We start from the raw sequence: 14427 nt of genomic DNA, 5'->3' as shown, positions 1-14427 counted from the left end.
TAGCCTGGAGAAAAGGAGGCTGAGGGGAGACCTCATCGCTCTCTACAGCTACCTGAAAGGAGGTTGTAGTGAGGTGGGTGTCAGTCTCTTCTCCCAAGTAGCAAGTGACAGGACAAGAGGAAACAGCCTCAAGTTGTGCCAGGGGAGGTTTAGATTGATATTATGAAAAATTTCTTCACCGAAAGGGTTGTCAAGCATTGGAACAGGCTGCCCAGGGAAGTGGTTGAGTCCCCATCCCTGGAGGTATTTAAAAGATGTGTAGATGTGGCATTTAGGGACATGATTTAGGGGTGGACTTGGCAGTGTTAGGTTTACGGTTGGACTTGATGATCTTAAAAGGTCTTTTCCAACCTAAATGACTCTACGATTCTATGAAAAGAGTTTCTTTTTTCAAAATAAAAGCCTCTTTAATCAGTTAATTAGCCAAGTACACTGAAGAAAAAAAAAAGGAATGAAGTAAAGTTTTTAGATGGCAGAGAAGAAACACCAGTCTTCACAGTGCAGAATCACTTTCACCTAAAGACTTGACTGGACCGAAACTGGAAAAGAAGAAACTCAATGAAATCCTGTGAGGTCCTGACGTGCTACTGCTTTTATGCAACTAAGAGACATTTGTTTCATTTGTCATATGTCACTCAAGAAGGAGATGCTATTAAATGAAACTACAGCTATGACCTTCCCCAAAATACTTATGTGATATTTCCCCACCTCCAGCAAGAGATTTAATAATTCCCACAGAGGCTTCAGAAGTCTTTGAAATACCTCTATATCCATGGCTTCATTTTTCCCCATCTTCTAGTGAGTTATTAATCCATGAGCAAATGTGTTCCTTGATGCTCGGCAACTTACTATCTTTGAGTCTTTACTGATGCATCTTCCTGAAAGCCTTCTGGAAACCCAAGTACCTGAACCAGATTGCCTTAGCTCCCATGCTCACTGGCTCTTAGCTGCAAACTCTACAGAAGATCTGCTGGTCCTCCCCGAGTCCATGTTTGTCCATGTGTCTGCTGATCCTCCTCATTACTGTAGTTCTCTTCAGTTTGCTGAGGGTGGCCCACGGATCTCTGACTCCACCTGGAAAGTCCAGGTGAAAAATCAGAGCCACATCTGTCACCTTCTGGTTCTCTGTCACTACGGCAGCTTTAATCAACAGGGCATTCATAACAACTTATTATTTAGCAACTTCAAAATGCCCTTTAAATTCTTTCACAAACACTAAGCTACTTCCACTGATTTAAGCACCATGTTGTAAAACTTTCTCTACTAATCTTAGAGTAGATGAAGCCCTGAGCAGCCTGGTCTGACCTCAGGCCTGACCCTGCCATTAGCAGGAGGTTGGACCAGAGACCTCCTGAGGTCCTTCCCAGTCTGAGCCATCCTATGATCCCGTGGTGGTCTGGTTTAAGAGTGATCCTCCAACATTCATGCCCTTAAAGAAACACCAGCCTTCTCCACTAACACAAACAATAATAATTCATGCTTTTTTCTGTTATAGACTCATACTCTTTCAGAACTTCTTCAGCAGTTTGAGTGTTTATAGACTCTCTGGTAGGTTTCTTGCTTCATGTGTGTTTAAGAAAGGATATCTTCATTTTTATGCCTTAAGCTCTGTGTTTCTTTTTGGACTGCCTTACCGTGATTTTATATTTTGCTTCCCAGAGTCAATGTCTATTTCTACTTTTCTTTTTCACTAAGTTCAATTTTTTAAGGATGGCCTTACTTACCCTGCTCTTGAACCACAATAGTTTGATGGTGGCTTTTTTTGTTGGTCTTCCTACAGATGCTATTGAGAGGGATCATGCATTTGCTCAAGTGTCTGATATTTTCAGACAATTCTTATGTCACCTGTGAACACTTCATTCTTTTGTCTGTTTCTTTACAGATTTATTCATATTTATATTGTTGTGGTTTGTTTTTTTTTTTAATTGAACATTGTGGCTTTGATGATAGTAATATTTTAAAACCAGGCCTGTACACAGCTCCAGATTCAGTGGAGAGCTGCTGCTCTACCTGTCTTTTCCCTGACTAGCTCCTCTATGGTGCAGTCTACAAATGTATTCCCAGCATCATGTTGCAATCACACCGCAGGTACTTAATTTATATAAAGCAACTCATGTATCTCATTCTTACCGGGTTTTCTGCATTTGTCTTCTCTCTAATTTCTATTAGTATGTTACAGTCATTCTTTCCATCCATCCTGGTCTGAAGTCTTAACATTTCGGTTTTGCTATTTAGATCTGGAGTTTTGAGCCATGGTGACACTATGTTTTGAATCACACACTTATTTATCTGATTTGACTGCATGTCTTCTTTAACATATAGCACCACTGTTAGAGCTGGGCAGTCACTCTTTTTTTTTTTTTTTGTAATAATTTTTTCCTAGGTGTTACAATGTCCCAAAGATTAGCTTTTTTTCCTTTCCAGTTCTGATGTGTCTGCTACATCAACTTCCAAATTTAAAAGCAAATATACCCGTTCCCTGATTTCAGCTTTTAGACTTCTAGCATTTCAATGTAAGCACACAGCCCTTGATAGAATAACTTGTGTGCATGTGTGCATGCACCTTGTTTAAATAGGACTTTTTTCTTCAGACTGATCTTCACTGTTTCTCTCCTGCGTTATCAGTCTCTACGCTATCACTCAGCTGAAGATGTAGAGTTTTTCATGCCTTCACTCAGGAGGACATGCCTTTCCAGATGCTATACCTCTTTGCTTTCTCACAGATCTTTATTAATCTCCCATACAACTTTTTCAATTTTGAATGCCACCTTCCATTTCTAACATTTCTAAATGTAGGACCACATTTCCTAAACAGGATACCTCTCTCAAAAGTTTCCAATGAGTGTGAACTCGACATCATTTCTTTTTCCCATTTCCTAAATCACAACCTGAGACTGATATTCGGTCATTCTGTACCGTCACGTGGCGCTGGGAGCATTTCAGCTAAGATGGCCATGGGGTCCTGGTGCTTATCCTCCCACCTAACAGCTTCCATTTCACCTCCAATGCTTCTACCCCTCCTTCATAACTGGGTTCAAGACGCTTGCTGGGTGCAGTGGTGGCAGATCCCACAGACCTCTAGGGAGACTTTTGGGGCATACTGGGAAAAGGCAGGCCATCGTGCAGGTACTCCCTACAAGTCTCTGTAGAGGTCTACGAGATCTCCCAGTGTTGCATCCAGCAGGCATCACAAACCCAGTTATCTACATGCTTGACAGCCAAAGTATCTTCCATTTTAGCTTGCCTCTTCCCATCCATGGGGAGAAATTCCCCATGGCACTCCCAAAGGGAGTATCTCCAGTGCAAGCGGGTACAGAGTCTGCACTGGGTAGAAGGGGTCTACCTACAGGATAATTTCCCCTTCTGACAGCTTGCTGCCTTTCTGCCATTAAACTGTTTTCTCCTGCAGCAGCCTTGGTCTGCTGGCCTAGAAGTGAGATTTTTCTATCATCATTTGCCTCAAAGTCTCTATGATGGACCTTTTTCTTTATTCCCAGTTTTAGTTTTTCATTACAATAGTTTTCTTTTTTCCCTTAGCCTCACTAGAGAGCAGTTTGTACTGAACTGAGCCCTTTTTTTCCTAAATGGAAGAATTCTCCCCTCTGATAAACTAGGATCCTCCATGGGGATTTAAATCTGCAGCACAGTGAAAGTCAAGCTATATCAATTACGTGTTATCCTACAGAAGACTGTTCACGTACCTGAACAAAGAGAATATGACAAAGACCTAGAAATGTTTATCAGATTTGAGAGATTGTATAACAGCGAGAGGTGGTGAACAGTGGGTAGCATTTATATGTGTCCTGTGAATCATAAGCTTCTTCAGACTAGGGTTTAACACTGAAAAGTTATCCCAAAATACTGTCCGCTTGTCTTCAGAAGCAGGGAAGGGGCTTTCTTCAAACAGACAGCTACAGACCCTGTTATTTCACCAAAGAAATGACAGGGGAGAGAAGGGAAGAGGCACAATTATTGTAAGGCATTGTGAAAATGAGTACAAAAAACATCTCTTGGCCCTAACGGACAGACAGACCCATTATCTTGTCAAGATGCTGCCAGGATGTGTTGAGTTTGGGAAGTTCATCTCCATGATCAAGGCCTCCAATAACAAAAAAGCTGCAGGAGTGTCTCTGGTGGGTGCCTGCTGGCGGGCACTCATCACCCCCGGGTGACACTGGGGCTCGTGCCCGCATGCCAGTGCAGGACATCAGGCTCAGTGGGAGGCTTTGCACCGACTTCAGCAGCTAGAGCCTGGCTCCTCGTCAGCCTGTACAAAAAGTATGCCTATAAACAACTGTCTTCTCTACAGTATTGGCTCCTTTGTGATTAAAAAAAAAAAAAAGAAAAAAAGGTTCCATTATTACAAATAGAAAATTGCTGAAAATTATGTGGGAACGGCAATTACACTCCCACTCACTGTGGTCCAAAGCAGAGAGGAAAGTTGTTTCATTTCCTCCAGGAATTCCTGTCTGCCATTTTGGCGTGATGTTGAAGCACTGGACTGAGGGTGGTGAAACACTGGCACAGGTTGCCCAGAGAGGTGGTGGATGCCCCATCCCTGGCAACATTCCAGGTCAGGTTGGACGGGGCTCTGAGCAACCTGATCTAGTTGAAGATGTCCCTGCCCACGGCAGGGGGGTTGGACTAGATGACCTTTAAAGGTCCCTTCCAACCCAAACTATTCTATGATTCTATGATTCTATGACTGGTTTGATCAAAGGCTTCCTACGCTGTCAAACTTGCTAATAATTCATGAAGTGTAAGGGACTGAAATGTGTCACAAAGTATGCTGTAATGGTACATTTTTTAAAGATGTTGACTATATTCTTTCTATCAACACTTGAGAACAGGCATCTCTTAATTGCTTAGCAGCTGTCAGTTTAATGCTTAAAACACAATTTAATTCAGTGAGTGAATGAATCAATTCCTGCACATGCACTCGTTGCAGTGTCTGGCAAACCATTTCTGTGACCTCTTCATTCACATCACGATGCAAATTCCACAACTAAGCTGAAACTATAGGTCCACTTTAGTGATGCACTCTGAGTAACAGCAGACAAATCCAAGTCATCTCTTAATCTCTTAATATTCATGTCTCTTCCACTGAATCTCAGTTGTGTATACTCCGATCTCAGTGTGAAGCATTTGGGATTAATGTCCACATTTTAAAGAGCAGTCACTGATTCTGGTGACCTCAGTATCTGAGGGCCAACTTGAGAAACTGGACCTGAAACTGGATGCAGGACCTGATCTGCAGATGGCACAAAGCCTCTGGCTCAAAAAATCAGAAAAAGTTATTCTTGATTTTCCTGATGGGAGACTAATCCAAGAGTAGCTATTTCTGACTGACTGTTCCTGCATTGTCACTTTTATTCCAGTATGGGTTACAGGGCAGTGGGAAAAAGCAGGAAAGTTCAAGAGAAGAGAGAGAGTGGCCTGCTTTTACCTACCAGCCCTTAAAGTCTCTCACAATCTCCCAAATCTCATCGCTTTCAAGCTCTGTTCACTCAGAAGACAGCAGAGTCCCTTCATGCCTGAGGGCAAGAACATTGCCATGTCTGCCTTCCCCACCAAGATGTTCTGCACCAAGAAGGCCCATCAGCCATCACCTCAGGTATGCAAGGGAATGGCATATAACGGGAATGCTGCTGCTTTCAGTCTTAGAGGGAATAGTGGCCAGCTACAGGCTTTGAAGCAGGCAGTAAGCTGTCCAAGTCCTGAGCTGTCTGAGGTTCACCCATAGTCAAGGGAGAAGAAAGTCCTCCCACCAAAAACTGAGCGTGACATCAGAAGATGAAGTTCCCATCAGCTACCAGCAGCAACAGGGAAAGAGAAAGATGCGGTGTCTGATGGAGCTCTCAGACTTACACATCAAAATAAGAAGAAAGCTAAATAATAGGCCATATGTCTTTCCAATTACAGGTCTTTCTGCTAAGAGATACTGTTTGGAGTCATGAGTGGTGGATTTCCTTTTCCTCTCATTGAAGAAAAACTTAAGCCCTGGATATGAGATCAAATCATAAGCAGCCTTAATCAGCTTAATATCACAACTCTATTCTCTGAACTTGATAATGCACAGTTTGTGAAGACGAGCCACCTGTTTCTTCTGTTTTGAGATAATCAGATTCTTAACATGGCATTTGGAAAATTGGAATTACTTTTGTTGTTGATCATAAGTGCAAAATGATGTCACTACAACTGGAATGTGAAAGCGAAATGAGCAGAAGATATTGGAAACATACCTATCAAAAGGGAGATCATTCCCTGCCATAGGTAGAATTTTAGATATTCATTGGAAATGAGTTAAGAAATAATTCTGCAATAAAACACTTCTTGGCACCAGATAAAAGGGAGAAATATAAAAACAAACCTTGAAATCCCAAATATGTATATTTAAATTCTTACTGGTGTTGCTTGCCAGAGTCAAATTTAATATTTAAAAAAAAAAACTTGTACAGAAAATCTCTATCTAAACCAAGATTGCTCATTAATCTGATTGATAGAAAAAATAGCATGGGAAGGAAGAAGCGTGCCTTCTTCCTCCTAAACTTAAGATCAGTACATTTAGCGGTCAATGTTTCTGGAGTTTTAATTTAACTGAATGAAAGGAATTGATTTTTAGAGGTTGGGAGTTGGCACATTTGTCAAATCCAGCAATTTTAGTCAAGGTGTCACGGTGCATACTTAAGAAATAAGATGTCCCAAATGATTTGTCAGCTTTGAAAGGTACTGGCCAAGATTGCATTTTAGTGTTTGATCATTTCAAAGACTCCTAAAATGCTTTGTAACCATAATGAAAAGTAGGGCACAGTTGGTAACAATTGTCCATTTCTTAGCACTTCTGTCATGATTCCTTATTTAAACCAATGACCCTGGATTTGTAAAGGGAACCCAAAGTGGAAAATGAAGGTTCTTGGTGCCATCAAAAAGAAGCTGGAGGCTCATATGACTGAAAAACAACGTCTTTTTAGGAGATTCAAACCCAACTCTAAAATCTCTAAAATCAGAGGTGATGATCAAAATACAATCCATTACGTATGATTCATTGGACTGGAAAATAAATGTTAAAATCACACTTAGAAAAAGTTAATACCAGATAGAAGAAAAAATTCTAAGCTTTCTGCATTTGGTAATCTGTTTTCACCATTAAACAGTGTCCAGAAATGCCAAAGTCCAAACTAGCCTCTCCACTAATACCTTTAAAACTAAGATAATTTTATGTAAAACCTGGAATACAAGATACTGATACAAGTAATGAAGTACAATTAAGGCAACTGCAGAAAGAGTGGCAGTGATTGATAATGATATGTACAGAGTTACTTGTCAGTCTTGATTTCTGCTCCAGATGAAATGAATAAGATAATAGGCTGAGTACCCTGCTAAACTACGCAGAAATTAGTAACCAGACCAGCATTAGTTACTCAGTGCACAGATAGAAAGGCATGTAATTTTAAATGGTCTCTCCAGCTCTTACCTTTCATTAACACAATTTTAAATGTCAGGCTTACCACTGAAGCCCCAATTTTACTGCCAATAGGCCTTTACTTAAAACCACAGCAGATGCAGCAATTTTCTAAGTACCGAGCAAAAGGCTCCAGAGCTGTTGCAAATGTTCCTACAGATTTAGGATTTTGGAGGTATTCATGTCACATAACTTCGGCTGTCTAAAAGTTAGGTATCCAGCCTCAGTTAATCATTAAGTTCCCTCTCTAGTCAATGGGCGAAGTGAATCACCCTTTGAAATGCCTTCCCCTGCCTCTCTGGCCATTGACAGAGGCTATTTCATAAACTTAGCCTGGACCTTACCTCTAGATGACTGAAGTTAGGTGAAGTGAAGTCTGCCTGCCATGACTTCGATGCTCCACAGGCACAGATCCCACAGAGGGGGTCTCGGAGGCGTGGAGAAAATGTCCTGGGTGACGTTGTGCCCTGGTGACATTGATTTCTCCAGCATGTTTGCAGTATATGAGGGGAGTCTGCCACTAATCAGTCAGCAGTTTTGGGTACCTCATCTCCTATATTCGGCACGTCACATAATACCATGTTTCGAACACTGACTTTTCAGCTGTAACCAGCACATGTGCAAAAACCAGATGGAATTAACTGCGTAATGGAAATACTGGATTTAGAAATAACTCTTTGTTAGAAGAAGACAAGTTTCAGAGTTAATGATATAGAGGGAAATCAACCTAACGAGATACATGAGATACATAATCAGTGAAGTCATGTTGATCAAAACAGTGCTTTAATAACTTCTACTTTTTAAACACTGTCACAAACAAATCAATGGATGTCAGTCAATTTGTCATTCTCTGTGGTTAGAGATTAGTTCCTGGGAAATGACTGCAGGATCTTAGCATGATTAAACAGTATTAAATAATTATTCAACATGAAGTAATGCTCTTCACCAGCACTGCCAACAACCCTGAACGTCATTTTGCCTAAGTAAAGACTAAAAGTTCTGGTCCATAATTCTATTATTTTTGCCTCCTTTGTTCAAATGTAAGGATGTACTCTGCAGTCACGACAGGGTTCATTTAGTGAAAGTGCCTTCTGGGTTTACCAGCTGATGCCCCTGTCTCAAGGTATGGTTAGCTAAGGAGATAAGGGTAGTTAACCCAGGGTAGCAAGCAGTTGCAGAGTATCCATGTACATTTAGGCGTGTACTTAGAGATGTCTACACGTGAGTTAGGCACCCAGGGCCCACTGTGGTCAGTGGAGATACAGGACTCCGTTCAGATAAGTGTTGAGTGCCATCTGACATGTCTGGTCCCCAGCTGCTGCTACAGAGGGCGTTAGTCTCCTATAGGTCCTGTGCCACATGCACCAGCCCACATGGATGTCTTGGATACTCAAGGACACCTCAATCAGCACTAGGCACCTATATGCAGACAACTGGATTGAACCCTGAGGAAGCACAGCCAGCAGACCCCAGAGAATAATTCAGTTCACCCTGATGTATTTACCTACTGCTTGATTCAGTTTTCCATACATGAGGATTTAGTGCTCTTTGGGATGCCATGGGACACCCGAGACTTCCACACAGGGCTGGCAGACAGCCCATGACCTACAGGGGACCATGGCCTGCTGGAGGCCAAGCAGCTTAAATGACACTATGTTGCAGGCACCCAATGCAGGTCTCTAGTGCCTGGCTGCTGAGCAGCTCCCTCCACCCCAGGGATGTCTCAGCTGGGATGCCATTGCTCAGGATGGGATCCTTGACACTAGAGCTCTCAGTCTCCTACATTCAGGTTTCGTAATCTCAGAGTCCTGCCCTGAATGCTGGACAATTATGTCTTGCCTTTTTCTATCTTGCTGAAGAAGCTGGAGTGGCCTCTGCAGATTTTTATTTCTCAAGGGCTTAAGAACACTCATGGGTCCAAAAGGCCTGGAGAAATTCTATTTTCCACTCTTTTCACAGGTGCAGGGAACACCAGGAGAAGTTGATAGTGCCTGCAGTTGTAACACAGGGGACTCCGAGGTAAACTTTCCCTGGTGCCACCTCTCCTCTCCTGACCTGCCCTCCTTTCCCACAGTGCATTAATCAGAACAGCCTTCACTACCCTGTCCCAATCTCACCTGAAAGGCTTCTGCTTCTTACTCCACGTGCTGCAAAATCAGGGTGCAGAGGAGGAACCGTGAAATGTAAGGAGGGAAGGGACAGCATGTCGAGTATAAATGAAAGGAGCTATATGAGAGATTGATGACTCTGCTAAATTCATTCTTGCTGTAATCCCACTACAAGTAATAAACTGCAGAGACAAACTCACCCCAATGTCCAGGGGCTCTCATAAATTGTCTCCTATGGGCCCGATCCGAAGGCAATGGAAATCAGTGCATCTCCTTCCTGTGACTTCAATGATCTTGAAGTGACCTTGGCATCATTTCTTCTGCTTCCCATCTTTTCTTCTCTGTTTTCCCTCTGCTGCAAATTTTTACTGCCCTAAATATGCTGTGAATTATGGCAACCAGCTACAGAGATCTGATTCTTTCAGGAGTCTGTATTATGTTCTGCCAGATAATCCATCTGTGCAAATCAGCCTGAAAACAGGAATTTAGCTCTGCTGAAATTAAGCTAAGAGAAAACATAAAGAAACTACCATTTGAAATGTAGATCTGCTACTGAATTTTAAAAAGATGTGGCTATGATCTCAGTTAATCTGTTCCACCTGTGACACGCTCCTATAAATAATACCATTTTCTCTGGGTTTGCATGTCTTCATAAATCTACTGCAAGTGGACAGTGTCAAATTTTAGCTACAAATGCTAAAATTCTTTATTCATCTATTGAACCAGTGCCAAGTGCCACTTTCTCATTTCAAACTTAGAGTGGCTGGGCCAGGCTTATACCTGAGTAAAAGGCTAAGTCACTTCCCATGTCCCTCCCACCATGGGGGACATGCCAGTGATGCATCCAGCCACAATGCATCCAGCTAATTTGTATTATCCAGGCAACCAAGAGGCATGATAATGGCTTTGAGTTAGTACAGCTGGGGACTTTGCTATGAATTAGGCAAACCAAGATGAAAAGTGCAGCCCTTCTTTCCCAAACTCGTGTTGAAACACATTTCAACAAAGACAACAAAATCAGAAACAGAAAAACCCCCCAACAAAATCAGAAAAAACATTTCTGTTTTTCCTTAGCATAATGGATATACTTCCATACTTCCATAATTCCCATTTACAGACACAGATATACAGAAAGAAAGATGAAGCACTGCTCAGGAAAGGGTACAGTTAGAGAGAAGCACAGGATGAAGAGAAGCCAAACTCTTGCAAAAAGACACAAATCATCCCAGGAGTCAATAAACCGGAGGTGAGTGGGCAGAAAAGCTGTGGAAGATACCCACAACCTGCTCAGAGCACGTGAGGCCTCAGCTGACCCCTGCCCATCCTCATCATCCTTAAGAACATATTGGAGAAACGTGTCTCAGGGATGGCATAGATACAGTTCATTTTTCCTTGGGTAAAAGGACAACTGTAGGTGACCTGTAAGGAGCCATCCAGCCCTGTTTTTTCCAGCTATAATTCTCAGCTGTGTAGGAAAGAGCACAGGAAAAGGGGCCAGTGTGTCCAATATCACACCTGGATTCCCATCTAGGAATTAGGAGTACGGCATGTCCCGTGACATCCACAGCTTTGACACTGCTAGGAAAAACATCTGTTTAAAAGGATACTGATTCTGTTTCCATTTAAAACAAACAGCAGTTGACTTCCTATGCTATTTCATGTAACCTAACAAGTAATTGTTTAAGTGGCTTCTTCAATAAAGGTGTCAAAGTTTTCTTTGGCTGAAAACTGTTACATATTACAGTCAATTTATAATGAAAGCCATGAGTAGAAAGCAAGCTCTGTCGTACTGATTTCTAAGTACATAGCAAGGAGTATCTCCTATGACCAGGCTGAGTTTGCAGACTTGAGAACTAAGGTACACTGCAGAAATAACCTGCTGGATTTCCTATTCTGCTACACTCAGGTAAATATTTAGCAATTTCACTGACTTCAACAGAGGATGAAATTAACCTAACTAATCTATGTTAGATCTTTATCTGTGTTAGATGGAAGTCCACTGAAGTAATTTCCTTGTTTTTGAAGGACCACGGGATCAGGCCTTCTTACTCTTTCTGAGTCAGATTCTGGTCAGGGGAGTTAAACTCAGATTTTAAACTCAGGATGTCGCACATAGTACATGTACTGCACACTGGACATCTGGGATACAAGTCTCGTTCTCTTAACAGTGAAGAACTGACCTTTTACTGCCTCCTGTAAAAAATATTGAATCATTTATTAAATTACTGTTATTAGGGCTGTCAGACAGATAACAGTAAATGACTGATAATTTTTTTTTTCACCTTTGCATCCTATTTCATTGCTGCCATGCAACATGTGCCCTTGCATACCAACTGAATGAGGGAATGTTGTATGGTGTAGCAGCAATGAATTGTTGCTTTGTTTAAGGGACATTGCTCAGTGGGGGGACCAGGATTTTGTACAGTAATTAATGACCTTCCTTTACTTTGAGTCCTCAGCTTTACCTGATTGGCCTGGGGAGACAATAAACAGGGCAGTGAGCGTTTCTCTGCTTTATCTCAACAAAAACATAAGTGCGTTCGCTGGAAGGCTTAAATGAAGGGCTTGAGGACTTTTTATCCTCCAAGATGCCCATTTATCTCGGTCCTCTCAAGATGCAGTAATTTTAGAAATGACTAGGTTTCCGATCCTTGTCCCACTATTAATGCATACCAATCTGCATCCCAAAAGCTGCCAGCTTCAATCAGCAGGCTGGGACGAAGGGCAAACGGGCAGCACAAGACAAGCATCATGGCTAGCCTGCTACCAGTACCTGAGACGGCTGGCTAAAGCTAGCCCACATGTTTGCCCTGTACGGCCATCACTCCTGAGGTTGTTTGATAGACAGGTTTTCAGACAGACCAAAACCATCACAGCCCCTCCAGAAGGACTCTGTGAAATAAAAATTAAGCCCTATACATCATCTTGTGGACTACAAATTTATATTACTTAGGCTTTGTGAGTAAACAGAGAACATCAACCACTAAACTGCCATTCTGCATCAACTCCTGAGCAGTCAGTGCTTTACAGATTGCCACTCAGTAGGTGAAACAATATTGTTCATTATGTTCGGTGGGAAATGACACTACATTTTTCATAGTGCTTGAATGTGATTTGTCCACAGCACAAGTACATGGTGAACGCTGCAATTGCTATTTCTCACTAATTATGTGGAAAAACCCACCAAGGGAAAAAGAAACTCTTGCAATAGCTTCTTAGCTAACAAGAAAAGGAAAAGGACATGAAAGGTAAATGTACATCTCTAGAAATAAATAGAATATTTTCTCCATCCATAAAAAAGCAGAACTACTACCAGCAAATTGTTTTTTGCCCTTGAGGGCTTTGAAGAAAGAAAAGGGAAGGTTAGATTCATGGCGAAGTGCGGGGTACTGAGTCAGTGCACAGAGCATGACAAATCGTGCCCAAGGCACTGCTGCTGAGGCAAAGCTACTGGTACTTAAGGTTGATTGAACAGGGCAACAAACAAGGATGTGTTCAGGTGTTCCTACAACGGGGTATGTGGGCGAAGGCTTTTGTGGGGTTGCATTCAGGAGATTACACCAGAGATGTCAATAGGTTTCAGAAAGGGGATTGAAAATAACATTAATTAAGGTTTTAGCTATGTTATTAACTTTGTGCCCATAATTTCAAGGACAAAATGTTCACACTGAATTTCCCCTCTTTCCTACTGTTTCTACAAATTAGATCTGGGTATCACTGCAAGTAACGACCACAGGAGCATTCAGAGGTGTTAAATGCAAGTAGCATTCAGCCTTGCTGCTGGAACTGACCCACCAGGAGAGGAGTTCAGCTAATAGAAAAGCTACATTTCATAATGGGAAAAAAAAAGATTTTTATTCAGTTTTTAGGGCTCACCCATTTTCTATTTCTTTATCACAATCCTCTTAGCCAAAAAACCTAAAGACATAATAAATGATAGTCCAAATTTTAAAAATTTGATTTTATATACCAATTTTTGACATCTCTAAGGGGCATGTTTTGCAGAAGATGAGTGATAAGCACTGGTTTTATTCACTAACAGAGTTAGTGGAAAAGAGACATCCTGACAGCATTGGCCCCAGTCACCAGTGTTCCCTTCAAGGCATTGCACTCTCCTAAATTTGTTTGGAGTTTATCTGAGTGGTCTTTCAGGTCTAGCTAGCAGGATGCAGTATAAAGTGGACTCGGAGCAAGCCCATGCAGGACACCAACTAACAGCAGGTCTAATCCTGACACGGACAAGGCAAAATGTCTGCAACAGGCTGACAGCAGTCATCAGGAAAGACATAAGAAAAAACATATTTTTCTGGGCATCGTAATTACTCTCAGGAAAAAAAAATCCCAATCCTGGACCAATTTTAAAAGTAAGGTGAGTACTTGCCACAGGCAATCCCACTAGTAAGTCAGGAAGGAGGAGATATCACAAACACCTTGACATTCCTTAATGCCTCCTCAGATTTGCAGAGAGCTACGAAACTGATCGTTGGGTCCCTCATCCTCAGCCCTGCTCCTCTGAGCCTGCCAAAATAGACTTTGCTGCCTGTTTTTGCCTTTTCCCTCTGCCCTCTGAACTCACCTAACGGTCTGGGAGTGAGCTCTCCACCCTCGGTTGTGGTTGAAGTCCCCGGTGTCGGCTGTCATGCTGTCATCCTGGCTCCTGCCCATTCCTGGCTCAAAGCCTGGGGCCAGCAGTCAGGTGAGGAGCTTGGGCTTTAGTGCAAATTAATCCCCTTTCTAACTCTTGCCGTGGGGGAATAAAGCATGGAGATGCGGCCAGGGAGTGGGGAGGGAGGGCCAGAAAAGAAAGTGAATTGGTGTTTTAAAGAAAACAACACCGATTTGGGGGGGGGGGGGGGG

Source organism: Aptenodytes forsteri, unplaced genomic scaffold, assembly GCF_000699145.1.
Source record: "Aptenodytes forsteri isolate BGI_AS27 unplaced genomic scaffold, ASM69914v1 Scaffold294, whole genome shotgun sequence".
Taxonomy (NCBI): Eukaryota; Metazoa; Chordata; class Aves; order Sphenisciformes; family Spheniscidae; genus Aptenodytes; species Aptenodytes forsteri.
The sequence above is the reverse complement of the archived record's forward strand: the minus strand, read 5'-3'. Positions refer to the sequence as shown.